At 32.3% G+C, this 14,180-nt stretch overlaps 1 protein-coding gene and 2 long non-coding RNA genes across 3 annotated transcripts in view; 1 reads left to right on the plus strand and 2 right to left on the minus strand.

Annotated features, from left to right (window-relative positions):
- LOC126867764 (uncharacterized) overlaps window positions 1-8,240 on the minus strand; it is a 40,339-nt gene extending 32,099 nt beyond the window's left edge. The window contains exon 1 of the mRNA XM_050622649.1: window positions 7,890-8,240. The gene's annotated coding sequence lies outside the window, so the exon portion shown is untranslated. The remainder of the gene's footprint in view (window positions 1-7,889) is intronic.
- On the plus strand, window positions 301-4,549 carry LOC126867772 (uncharacterized). Its single transcript, XR_007690414.1, has 2 exons — window positions 301-1,393; window positions 1,543-4,549. It is a non-coding gene; the product is annotated as an uncharacterized LOC126867772 (long non-coding RNA).
- A 3,066-nt stretch (window positions 8,241-11,306) lies between the features above and the next one.
- Window positions 11,307-12,639, minus strand: LOC126867495 (uncharacterized). The gene is made up of 2 exons (XR_007690318.1): window positions 11,807-12,639; window positions 11,307-11,727 (listed from the first exon to the last, which is right to left on the minus strand). It is a non-coding gene; the product is annotated as an uncharacterized LOC126867495 (long non-coding RNA).
- Between the last annotated feature and the right edge of the window lie 1,541 nt (window positions 12,640-14,180).

The raw sequence follows: 14,180 nt of genomic DNA on the forward strand, positions 1-14,180 counted from the left end.
CCATTGTAACTGTTTTCATATCTTAGTAAAATATATGAATATAACCTATTTTCACTCGTACTAACTTTAACTTTAGAATTGAAAGTTACTTTTATTGCGACTAAATAATGTTCAATTTCTTATTAAAACTTTCCCTATTTATGTATGTTACATATGCTCACCACTGTAATTATTTTTATGTATACCGTAGAAAAATTTATATTTTTACGCGAATTTTTTACTCTTTTTATATTCATTACAGGAAAGCGCACAAGCTACATTAAGAAAGAAGAGAATTTCATGTACTTACAACCTACTTACTATCGATAACTAAACTTGCGATCTAATATATAGTAAAACACGACGCATGTATTCCGTTAAATAATAATTCGTAAATAGTCCAAGAAATGAACCATCTTCCATTTGTTTTATCGACGTTTATTTAATCGTAATTACGTTACTTAATTACAGTTTCAACCAACAATTACTGCATCAGTCAGAATGACTAACTTGTCAATCAACTATAATAATTTCGATGAATGTATGCTTGAAAACAAAGATTGCCAAAAACCATAAATGAAACTTACAAAAACATGTCACTCATCGACTAAAAAAGAACCTGTCGATGCCTTTCTGAAAAGAATCAAACCTAACCTCAAAAGCCTGGTTGCACAATGCGTGCTTCTCGTGCGCATTGGATCCGATTTTCGGATCCATTCGATATCGAATATCAACGTCTCGGTAATTATGGTACGATCGACGAGGATTCTACGTGAAAAGATAAATCGAAAACATAGAATGGAATAAAATTCTTCCATATATACCTCGCTAATAATTTATTCAGTATATATAAATTTAACTAATTACCGCTGGGCGCGGTTCTGCGTGCGAAAATAAATAAAAAACTATAGAATAAAATTTGTTCGTTCAAGACCTCGTTGTCAAGAATATGATATTTGAACGCGTTGAGTTAAGAATTGGCTTGATACATGCGTACTTGATTCAAATTTCATTTTCTCGGAAGCGTCTATGAGCAAATTTTTGATCTCCAACACATCTTCAACTTATTTTCGTACGTAGTATATTCTTATCGACTATTCGCTTCTGTCCAATCCGGAATTGGCCAAGTTCAAGTATACGACACAAGTTTTCATACTCGGTTCTCTCGAAAACGAAACGTCACATTTTCTTCTATATTTCCAAATTGTTTTTTCATGTAGAATCGCCCACTTACCGATTGTACCGCGATTGCTGGGGTACCCTATACATTATTGCGTTCGAAATTTCGAAGTGAATCACACTAAAAGCAAACTATCGAAGAATTAACGATGTATCTCGAAAACGCGATAGTTTACTATCTAGTGAAGTTTATATGAGATAAGGAAAACAAATAAAAACGGAATTTACAAAGGATGTGAGTATTTTGCTACGAAATCATTTACCTGAATTTATCGTGCAATAAGTTATCTAAAAGTGGCGAATTATATATATATATATATATATATAAATTTATGAATTTTATTCTAAGTAGAGAAAAAGGTTAAACGGTACAACTCTTTGTAGGGACTTTTCCCTGAGGGAAGCGATACGTAAATGTGGAACGAAAAGCTATTGTCTGTCTAACTGTTTGTTTCTCGGAGAAATTAGAAAAAAACGTATGAACGAAAAAAAGAGAAATTAAAAAATTCTTATTAATAAGCTTTTTATCGTCATCTCTTATCCCTTATTTCGCGTTTATTTATAAAGCCCGATATTAAAATTTAACATCTAAAACTACGAAACCGGGCAAAATGACTGATATCAGATCTTTTTGCTCTTGCAATTACTAGAACAGGATTTTCCTAGTTTTAAAAGTCACTTAAAGAATGAACATTTCGTACATTATGTAATATATAATATGTACAATATGTAAATGTATGCGTCTGTCAATCGATTACATACAAAATACTCCTATACATATTAATAATGAATACCAAAGTTATCATTCTTTGCAGGTAATGTTCTCGTATATTTGCATAAATTCCTGAATTATTATTATTAAACGATTACCGAAGGTCGTCTTATTTTGAAGTAATTATCTTTCCTAAATTTCCAATCAAAATGCTTTTAAGCTAAAAGGTCTTACACTAAAAGAAAAAAATCGAGGAATTAGATCGATTGATATTTGATAGCAAATACTAAGAGACCAGACATAATACAAACACGATACGGATTTTCCACGCAATAACAGGCTGATTGTCACAGGTTTAATCTCATTATGCCCGTCTGATATAAAAAATAAACTAAGTCGACACTTGTTTCTGCACATTTGACCAACAGCAGCCTACGTTAATTTCCATTATGTAATCAAACCCATAATGTGAAATACACGCAATAAAAATTTATAATTTATTATTGCTGATTAATGGCGTGTCAAAATTTGCATTCGTCAAAATATACACGCAAATATTTCTATCTGAAAAATTCTTCTAGTTTCGTACATCGTCGACTTTTGATAACTTCCGATATCGCTGACATATTTTCAACGAATCCCTCGATTTGTACATACTTTTATCTGTGCCAGCCTGTGGAAATTCTCACTTCCAGTCCACCAATGTTATATACACTTCCACTTATAGATATTAGGTCATTTATGGCTTATGAGAAATCAGTACAGACAAGTATACTTAAGGTTTATAACATTTTATTTCACGTATATGTACAATACAGCATATCCAGGGGACGTCTTTTTCAGAAAGATTATTCAGGAAGATGAATGTGTTTTGTGCTTTTTCCAACAATACGTCTACGATAGCTTTCTGTTTATGCGCTTCTGTAATTTATGCGCTTCGAGGTGCAATAATTATACATTTTTGTAATTCTTAATATTCATAATTTAATAACAAGTTCAGGTCCAATTTCAGATGAATAAGGTTGAACGGTAGATACGGACGTCAATTATGTTACTCTTTAAAAAAATGGCATAAAACTTTTTTATGACGTCAGTAGGATGAAATACGAGAACGATTCCAAGCATTGAATGTCAAAGTGTCACCTTTTTCATTTTTCTGCGATTTCTGCGATATTTTAAGGAACAGCTGAACACATACAAGCGTGTCTCAATTAGTTCTAATTAAAGCAATTTGTAAGTTCTTTTTCGATGAACGTTTCTTAAGAATTCTATTTTTGAAAGTAAAATAAACGTAACGATATTTGAGAACCAAAAATGGACAAGAATATCTGTTATTAAGAAAAATATAAACATTAATTTTTTTCGTTAATTTCGTTCGTGCCTTTACGGGTAAAAAATTAATTTTGGCAAAAGCCTCTAATATTTTATGTATATATAATAATAACATATAATGGTATTTATAAATAAAAAAATGGTTTCATTTTATTATTACGTTTTATTCTATTGCTACATTTTTCCTGTATCCTGTTGATATGCAAATCAGCTTATTCAGTGCTTTCAGAATAACATTTATAATTATTATTTACCTTATTTCTATTAATAAAACAAATATACGTTATAATAATAATCTTTTACTATTTTTAACTGACTTACAATTAAGTTCAAATTAAAAATTAATTTCTCATGCAGATAAAATCGATTTTCCTTGTCCTTAATTATTTTTCCTATTATTACTAAGTTTATCATACTTAATATTCACATTTACATATATGGAATTTAAAAATACTACCTCGATGTTCGTATACCTAACACCTAATTTTCGTCACCTAATTCGTTGTCGCAATACTTAATTTAAGAATTGTAAAACTGAACCACTCGAAATACCTCGTTTATCGCTTAAACCCTGAAATATTCCGCTTGAGATATTCACGTAATTATTAAAACAATGTCACAACAGTTGGGAACGTTGAACTGTGGCCAACGATACACGCAAATCAATTCATCGTCAGCCACCCATATAATATCATGGTTTACGTTGCACATTTAACTCGTTACTTCGCTAATTTATTCGAATAATAAATTATTCGTTATTTCCAAATAATTTCGTTCGTCTGTAACCTTCGTTGAAAAATTATTCGGCTTAGAATTAAATCGAAGTTGCGTTTCAATGATTTATTTAAAAATGTTCGAAAATTCCTGCTGAGAAATGTTTCTGGAATAATTTGTAAAAAATTATTTGGAAATTTGTATTCGAATAACATCCAACTCTGCAATAAACGTTTCATATATCATATACATGCAACAGACTTCACTTCCGCCCCATTCGATTCAAATGCAAGCTTACGATTTAACGAGGAAACCGTGATATTTTCAAAACAAATATTTCTACATAAGTTTATTCTTTTAATGCGCGAAAAGCAAGCGGAATATCAACTTTTAACCAATCTGTTTAAATATATACGTAACAAACACTGGTCACGATCTTCGGTCACGAGGAAGTGAATCAGTGAATTTTATTCGTTTCTCGGTATGCTCAACGGATTCACGAGTTCAACTACGATAATTGTTTTTTCCACTTCGAAAGCACGTGGTTCGTACGAAGAAAGGAAAATAACAGACTTACGACTGTAACGCTAGAAGATCAGCAGAAGGTTCTCGGTTGGCTAGAAAGGCTTCGACTGAAATCGGTTAATGCAGAAACAATTTGAAATCTTATACGATTTGAAGAACGTCAACAGTCTACGAAGCCTCTATTAGCGAAAAACTCGATTAGACATAACCTCCGCAACTTGAAGTTCTCAGCTCTTTGCTTGAGATTCGATTTATCGAGGTTCGATTGTAAAAAGCAAGTAATGGCACTTGTTCTACCATTCGAACAACAAAATTTTCATGACAGGAGGATAATACGCGCAAGCTCTAATGGTAAAGCAGGCATCGAGGTTGGTTAAGGAATCAGGATATTTATAAACATAACCTCAAAAGCTAAAAATGAAAGCATTGAAAATGACGTTACCCAAATGTTGAAGCAACATTATCGTAAAATTTAACTGTTATTAAAGAATTCCGTATTCGCTAATAACTCAAAGTTAGAAAATGTGGGTGTTTGATAAACAGCCAATAATGTACTTTAAGATATCCTAATGTATCAAATTTATTATGAAATTCTAATAAATAACGTTATTGATTAATATCATTATTTTTAATTTGTTATATAAAGAATGAAAAATAATAATGATAATGAATCAAAGAGGGAAGATTAGTCGAAAACAACTCGTGAAATTACAGAAATTACCGATCATTGAATCGTTCGACGTACGTTTACATTGCTAGTATATCGTTATTTATTACGTTCGAATTTATTATTGCAATTTTCTGTATCCTCAAACGGGATCAATCCAGAAACTAGAAAGAAAGTTAATAGAACTGAAATGGTGACTTAATTGTTCATATTTTGAATTTTGACAAACAATTGAAATTAAAAACCAAAAATTCGATTCTTTGTAAGTACATTTTATGTAATGTAAAATTTCCAACTTATGAATAATATAGTAATCTCGTTGCTTAGCTGGAACGGATCGAATTTCTTCAAGCAGTTCAAACAATTGATTCGACGAATCACGCAACGCCCACTTAAATTTCGACTAGATATATTCGCCCATCTCGTTCTTTGAAGTACCACATGGAAAATTTTTAAAAAGCGAAGAAGCCCTCTATGGATACTTCAAACATCTGATGTCACTATCATGATACGTACTACATCGTTAAAGATTTACAGTTAATCCTTCCTTTATTATTATTTTTTCTAAAACACGGAACTATATTTGTAGCAAAACTTTATTAAATTAAATACTTTGTAAAGTTCCATTTAAGTTAGAATGTCAACGATAAGCGAAATATATTCTAATAATCTCAGTTAGCAAAAATATACATGTAATCTCAAATTTTTTGGTGCTACATAACGTATAAGAACCATTAAGAAGAACCAAAGGTCATCAATATGCTTGAATATGAATTACGCAATCCAGCAAAAATTTATACTTTCTAAACGTGTACTGTATGTAGTTAGCGATATATACTACCGTCCATAAGTTGTTACACATATAGTTAGATAGGTTTCTAGTAAAATGGCGAAAAATTCTCATATATAATTTAATTTTAATTTATAATTTAATATAAATGATCAGAAATAGAAAAAAATGTGATCGTCATTAGAAATAACAAAACAATATTGTATAACTTGAGAAATCTTTTTATAAAAATGCATGAAAAAAAATATCATGTAATGAGTAAAAAATTGTTTAAAAGAAATATCGTTAATATCGACAAATATAAAAGAAAGTAAAGCAAAAGTAAAAAAAATTCTATGAAATAATCGAATATTTTCGCAATCGAATGACATAACAGACAAGATATAATGTTTCGGTCTATCTTATATAATAATTAAAAATACAATATTATAAAACTACTATAAAAATTACATACGATAAAAAAATTTATATATACACATGTATGCAAATAAAAAATCTTTTCTATACAAATAATTAATATTAAATTTAAAAATAAATATAAACATTTCCAAAAACTTATTTTCCGCCTACATTAATTCGATTGATTGAAACTAAGATTTTCGGTTTGGTCGACTTTTTTGTTCGAGTCCGATGACTTATGGCTGGCAATGTAGGGGCATAACAGGATGCTCGTGCTTCTCCGATGAGCACGAAAACGTTTACCGTACACGCTGCGACAAACCTCTATTATGCACGCGTGGCAATAGAATGAAAGTCATTGTTCGCAAGGAAAGACGTCAACGACAGGAATACAAATTACATATTTTCACCGATAACAAAATATTAAATCGGAAGCTTACTTAATGTTGATGGAAAACTACCAAATCACTAATTCATAGAATAAAATGCATTCTTAAGCTATGTTTCATTAAATGCACCTTCTATAACGCATGTTTCATTCAATTAAATATATTTCCTAATTTTAACAATTTCTATAGTTTTCACAGAATTACACATAGCTAATACTAAGTAATTAATTCGGTTAAAAATATTTCCTAATTTGCACTAAATATAACTTCTATACTATGTAATGCAAAATTACATATAGTTAATGCTCAGTGAGCGATTCGATTAAATACATTTTCTAATTTCACCTAGAATTATTTACTTTAATGCTTATATAACTATAAAAAGGCAACTTATTGATATAGTTACGCTACGTATGTATATTTTCGTGTTAAATTGAAATACAGAAATGCAATACAAGAAGAAAAACACGATGGAATCGTGTTATAAATTTTATAAAAAAAATCACAAAGCGTACATATTATCATTTCTTCCGTTATATGATCTGAGACTAAAGATATTCATTCCAGCATACTAAAGAATCATCTTTGTCAATCTTCATGTATCATATACACAAGGTGATCCAACGATCGTGGTTCAATAGGTGACAAACATTCTACGTAAAAAAACAGATCGAAGATATAAAATAAAATTTGTTCATACGATGTTTAGTTTTGAAGGAAAATTTGTAAAGTACAATTTGAACTTGGCTAATTGGCTTGAACTGGACAAAAGTAAATAATCAATAGGACGTTGTTCTACAAACTATGTGTGAAAGTAGTTTCCGAGGAAACGAAATTTGAAAATTGATCAAGTACGCGTGTATCAAGCGAATTCTTAGTCAAACTTTCAAATCCTATTTTCTTGTGAATGGTGTATTGAACCTTAAACGGAAAAATTCCACACTTTTTATTTATTCTCGCATATAGTATAACTTCCTGCTGGTTGTTTATTTCAATCCAGTCAGTAATTAGCCAAATTGTACACTAAACGAATTTTAAAATTCGATTTTACTAAAAATAGAGTTTGGTATGAAATATTTTATTCTACATATATTTTCGATTTATTTTTTCACGTTGAACCACCCCTTTGTGGATTGTATGACGATTTCTGGGACACCTTATACAATTGAGAAGTCTAACTGAAAAGTAAAAGTAGACACTTACCAAACAAAATTTCTTCGGAAGTAGAGAAGATCAATCCATTTGGACGAAGCAGGTTTCGGTCGACATGCAGCTTGCGGATTGCTTCACGAGGATTCGTTTGGAAAACTGTCAAACAATTCCGCCAAGCACAAACTTTGGAAACCTGACGCACCACTTTACATATTTTCGTGTGAAATGTATCGAGTCATGTATTTGAGGTTATGTTTTGAAAATTTTTGAAAAAAATTTCGCGTGTTAACCCGCCTAAAGCTGCCTATATACAGTAGATATAAACTGCAGCGTGAAGAACATCGTCGCGGAACGAGCGTTGCTTCTCTGCTGGACGAACTGAAGCGAATTGCGAAAGATTCACGAAGTCAGTCGTGCTTACCTCGTCCCAGCCGAACTCTCCCGAACCCCGAACCACCGAGCCGCTGTGATTGGCCCATTTTCTCCCTAGTTCACTGGACGAAATCCTGTCTCCCTGTCCCCTCCCTTTCTTATAGGAACTCAAAGGTAACAAGCACGAGTGACTTGTAGTCAGTGATGGGATTGATACGATGCATATCGATGATACTCGAACAATTCACGAAAATATTAGAACATTTACCACAAAAGACTGTTATACGTATATTGTGTTTGTTATATAAAACATTTTGAAATTTTATTATCAATGAGATGAGAATCGGCTATCTTCGTTATATAGGTTAAATTTGAAATCAATCTAAAAATGCATACAGAGTATAAAAATTACGGGATATTCATCGCAAACTTATATTTAGTGAAAAATCAGTATACAGTATGAAGAACTATCTCAAACACATCATTTTCAAAAATGGTTCCGTCGAATGTTGAAGTTTATACATTATTAATATAATAGATAATCGAAATATCTTAAATACTTTTGCGATCTCTGTGAAATATGTATTTGTATACTCGCGCTAAATACATATCGTGTAGCTTCTATATGCTCTTTCAAATTAATTTCAAATTCGATCGATATAATTAGGACAGTCTGATAGTTGAATCTCATCTTTTTACTTATTTTGTCACATAGAATCATCCTCTTACCATTCGTGCCATGATTACTAGAACATCCTGTAGATTGATTTCTACTTTGCGGGTATAATATTAGTATTAATATTTTCATGCAGTATCAATTTTTATATTAAATATTGAAAAGGTATCGACTATTCTTGATGCCTACGATCTTACGACGTAGAATCAAAATTCGTAAATTGATATCGATGCGGTATCATTCCCAACGCTAACGAAGCACGAATGACTTGTATCTTGAACAATTTCTAGTTAATGTCTTTCAGGGAATCCCCGTGCGATTTTATCTTGCTTTTTTTTTTAAGCTAGTCAGTGTGTATAAATAGAAGGTGAAGTATAAATATTGATATACGGAAAGAATGCAAATGTATTAAGGGAATTATCTTATTAGAAAAATTGCTGTAATTCTATTAGTTTCATTCGATCAATCAATGTTCTTATCGTTCTTTTTTCTTTTTGTAAGCTTCGTTTATTGTTCAGGATGATTGTGACTGTTGACATGATCTTTATACCTACGAAATAGAAGAACGTTCGAAATTTTGTTTGGATATCGTTGAAGCGCAAAAGAGAATCGATTATTTTAATTATTACTTATTTTATTTTGTATTATCATCGACTTTAAATTATATACAGTACTCAGATTTAGAAAGCTAGAATCATTTAATCATAAAAAATAAAAGAATCATCCACTCTACTTGTTATATCCTTATACAGGGTGGTCGGTAACTAATGGTACAATTAGGTACAAAGTGATTCTATGAAAAAATAAGTAAAAAATGTGGAATAAAATTCTTTCATACGACGCTTCGTTTCTTAGACTTTTCGAAGTTTGAAAATTGATCAGTATACGTAAACTTAGCTAAGTACAGACTAAATTTGGATGGAGGTTATTATATATGCAAAAATAAGTCAAAATTGTAAAATAAAATTTTTCTTGTTAATCCGTCATTTTCAAGAATCTAATGTTTGAACGTGTTAGTTAAGAACTGATCTGATGATACACATAAATTTTTAAACTTATTTTTCTCGAAAAAAAATCATCTTAAGAAAAAATTGTATTCTAAACTTGATTTATTTTCGCACGTAGTTTATTTATCTCTACACGTAGCTTATCCTGTTGATTATTTACTCTTGTTCAGTCCGGAATTAGCCAAGTACACTTATCAAATTTTCAACCTCGACTTTCTCGGAAATGAAACGTATAAATTTTTTATTCCATTTTTCCGCCTTACTTTTACTCATAGAATCACTCTATACCCAATTGTGTCAACAGTTACAGGTCACCCTGTATATACCTACTCTAAATATTTTCTAAACCTTCTATGAAAATAAATGAAATATAACATATAAGCTACTTTCACTTGGCTGCATTTGGATTAAGAAATATCATAATTAGTTTATCATGGATAATACCAATTAGGAGAAATAGAATAACAATCGACTCAGTTTATGATAAATAGTAAAATAACAACAAAGTATACATATTTTGCAAGTAAGTATTTACACATTTTTAAAAGTTGTTGATCAGTTAGAAGAAACTGGTGTAGGTTATGTAAATTAGAATCTCATTAAAATTTTGCTTGTTTTAGCAACATCACGCGGGTTAGTACTATGTGCATTGGCAATTAGTGCTAAAAACGTTCAATACGAAAACTGCAAACACAAAACGGTCATGATGTATATTTTTTCAGTTGTTTAAATATAAAACAACAATTCCAGTTAGTGGTTTATTAAAGAATGAAAGTACATATTACATATATGAATATCGAAACGTAGTTCAAGTCTCAAGGGAATAAATCATACTTGAACTTCTAATAGTCTAATAAAATGTGTTTTGTCACGTGCCACGTGACGAACAGAAAACGTGTTAAGATGAATGGTTTTATTTTAGGTGATAGACTGGCACGTGTATCGGTGAATCCTCTTATGATTATTACAATTTATATCAATTTCCTTCTCCACGTGGACTCCTTTTATTCGTGGTCTCCCACATAGAATTACACGTGTCAAGATGAACAAAGAAACCTCATGTGGCGTCTAACGAACGTATAACACATATGTACATACATATACGTACATACGTACACATATGTATATGTATAATATAATATAAAACGTACAAATTACGATGATCAAGGTAGCAAAAGTAAACAAAAAGTAAACACGATGATCAGCGATAATTATCAAAATTAAAATTTTCAACAAATACATTATTATAAAAAGGACTTTTTTATTTTTTATCCAAATAGTACTGGGAATTCGAAAATCCAAAAATTCAATACACTCAAGTCGGATCATAGCAAATCAAGGAGTCTTTCTTTATTGGAGGAGAGGGGAGAGTGGCAGAGACAAAGAGACAGAGAGAGGCAAAACGTACAAGAGTCAAGTATATATCAGTATATTTTCGAACTTTCTTTTACAAGATTTACAATTTGCTTGCAGTTTATATTTTAATATCTCTATCTGATATTGTAACCTAAATAATTAAATTCACATTAATTATAAGGATGACTCAGCCGAAATTACCATTAAAGTCTCCTCCTCTTTTCCTCTATTGGAGGATATGTGCCACCATTAGGTACGACTGTCGTATTACCTCGAGGAAGTAATCGAGGTAATTAATAACATATTTTATTCCAAGACGGATTTCTTCAGTCGCACAATTTTTCCTCTTCATCCTTTTTTCGGGCATGTATTTTGACTTTATACAAATGTTTTAAAGCCGCTACTCGATATTCTTCTCCTTTGGTGCATAACGTGCACGATAAATTTCTGCGATCTCCAAAAGTTCTCCCAACATTCGCTATAAATTTGGGATCGAAGCGTAATGATGTTAACGAATCCTTTGAAATGCCGTTCTTAAATTATACATTGAGATCTACCTCCATACTGTGCTCTCAGCAGATAAACGACGACCGTTTTTCCTTAATTCATTAAAAGTTGTTGCAGAATCGCAAAATATCATTTTAACTAAATCTTGTTTTTCGATTGTATACAAGAATTCCCGTGACGTCACTTTTGCACGCATATCCGTATAAAATTCATCCATAGTTTCTACCTTGCGCAACATGTTACCGTTGGATGATTAATTATCTCCATCAGTCTCAATAAACGTTGGCTCAGCGTTTATATTGACTCAACATGTCTTGAACATAAATTCTTACAAACGAATCCTATTCTTCCTACGTTGAACCCAAAGTTGAATTTTAACATCACCTGCCGTATTTAAAAATGTACTGCTTTCGGGTTGTTTCCCTCGACAATTCCATCGAGTCAATTTTACCATGATGGCAAAAAATGAAGCTATAGGAATTCCGATAGACAATCGGCAAACTCGTCATTCCACTTTGTGGAAGCGTTCTCCCTCTCTCATCTATTCTTTCGCCGACCGCTAATTCGACTATTTTATTAGTACGACTACCATCACTACTTGTAGTTAAATTATCGAAGTCTAACGTAATCGAAATTTAATCCAAATCTAATTCAAATACGAATGCAATGGAAATCTAACCCAAACTAAACTCGAACTCACTTATCTAGACATAGACTTATTTCTCTAAATGATATCGTACCTTTAACCGTTTTAACGCCAAGCAGCGCCCTCGCTGTTTGCGTACAGTGGTGAACTGCGTCGCGATGTTTGGTCACGATCGTCAATTCGAAGCGCTATCGCACTGCATGGCACAATCCGGCACGGATAAACCCCTGGCACTAAAACGGTCCTTCTGCCAGAAGGTTCATCGTCTAACCTACTCCGTGGACAGATCCTTTCAGGGCATTGTTATCATCTTACGCTCGCCGTGGGGCATCATGACGTCTGTAACATTAGCACCTCTTACAATTTGTCGGCCAAAAATTATACATTCGCGACGCTTAGAATTCGTTGTTAAAACAAAATTCGCGATTTTCGATAGTTCGATGAACCTTAAAAGCAATCGCTATGAATATCGTTGCCGGCATAACACATAAATACAGTATATAAACTTATTACGGTTCATATAATTTAATCACTGTTTGATGAATAAGGAAATTTGTATTTATTTGTAGAAGTCCATGTTCCCGAACCTAAGTAATTAAGCCACTTACTTTGAATTGGGTAAATTGGATAGATTTCATTTTAAAGATACCATAAGATGAAGATTCCTAAAATTAGAGAGAGAAAGGGAGGGGAACAAAAGCGAAGGGTATCTTTTACACATGCAAACGTTCCCTGCCACGTGTCGGTTTCTTCTACGTGTCGTTAAGATAAAAGAAATAGGGCATCGCAGGATAAGCAAGGAGTATGAGAAAGCGCAAAGGTTGAAGAACACCGTGTTAGTCGCGCTGCGACGAATCGTTCCATGATCGGTGACCGAACTGTAAACACGTGTAAGACGACGCTGATTCGAGATAACTGAAATCGCGTATAAGATACTTCTTCGTTCATTAGATACTTAACGTTCGTCTGCGTTAATGATTGTACAAAGAATGGACGAGTATCTTAGACGTTACAATCGTAAAACCGTTGAGGCCCGCCAACTTGTGACGTAGTAAAGAAGGGGGGCCTAACTTAAGGCATCTTCGAGTGTTTTCGCGTTCTCTTCGTAAAAAGCACAGAGTGACGAAAGCCAGCCGACCGTCTCAGAGTTTCGAGCTACACGTTTTCTTACACACGCAAGCCAATATAAAACAGAGTACAAAATAAAATAAAACCGGAACAAAGAAAACGAAACAGAGCTGGTGTATTTATCGAAAGACTATTTTCTCGTGGATTTGAACAGGACTTTTCTTAAATCATTTTCTTATGGCGTCCAGATAGCAAAAAGGAACAAAGTAATAGAAAAGGATTAGCGGATATCGGTGATCTTAAAGAAAATAGAATACTATAGACATTAGTAGGACGTCAGGCGGATTATGTACGACACGTATACGTGCTCCATGTGTATGTGTGTGTGTATGTATATGTGCAATTTGACTCACGAATATTAGATTAGGATTCGATTAGTTTACGTTAATACAATTTTTGGCGAATGCATTCGTGTAATAGTATGACTCATGAGTGTGCTAACAACTTATTCGGATTATTCTTTCTCTTATTCGTATGTCATAACAGAGTGGTTAAAAGTAAATCCCTTCAAAACCGTGAAAGTGTAGGTTTTCGATAAGTAACGTGTACGATGAGATATTTTCGAGAGTCAACGAATGGCTATGTCTCTACCGCTCATATGTTTATGCTTTACCAACACACTTGGTAAGGATATACGATACACCACGTGG

This window comes from Bombus huntii, chromosome 7, assembly GCF_024542735.1.
Source record: "Bombus huntii isolate Logan2020A chromosome 7, iyBomHunt1.1, whole genome shotgun sequence".
Lineage (NCBI taxonomy): Eukaryota > Metazoa > Arthropoda > Insecta > Hymenoptera > Apidae > Bombus > Bombus huntii.